Source organism: Haliaeetus leucocephalus, unplaced genomic scaffold (genome assembly GCF_000737465.1).
Source record: "Haliaeetus leucocephalus isolate CR32 unplaced genomic scaffold, Haliaeetus_leucocephalus-4.0 Scaffold251, whole genome shotgun sequence".
NCBI classification, from domain to species: Eukaryota; Metazoa; Chordata; class Aves; order Accipitriformes; family Accipitridae; genus Haliaeetus; species Haliaeetus leucocephalus.
In genome coordinates, this window is record NW_010972687.1 from 241558 (window position 1) to 241796 (window position 239).

Genomic DNA, 239 nt, shown 5'->3' on the forward strand with positions numbered 1-239 from the left:
GAGGACCCCACGCCGGAGCAGGTGGGTTCCCGAAGGAGGCTGTGACCCCGTGGGAACCCTGCGCTGAAGCAGGTTCCTGGCAGGACCTGCGGATCTGTGGAGAGAGGAGCCCACGGAGCACGGTTTCTGGCAGGACTTGTGACCCCGTGGGGGACCCACGCTGGAGCAGTGTGCTCCTGAAGGACTGCACACCGTGGAAAGGACCCATGCTGGAGCAGTTCGTGAAGAACTGCAGCCCG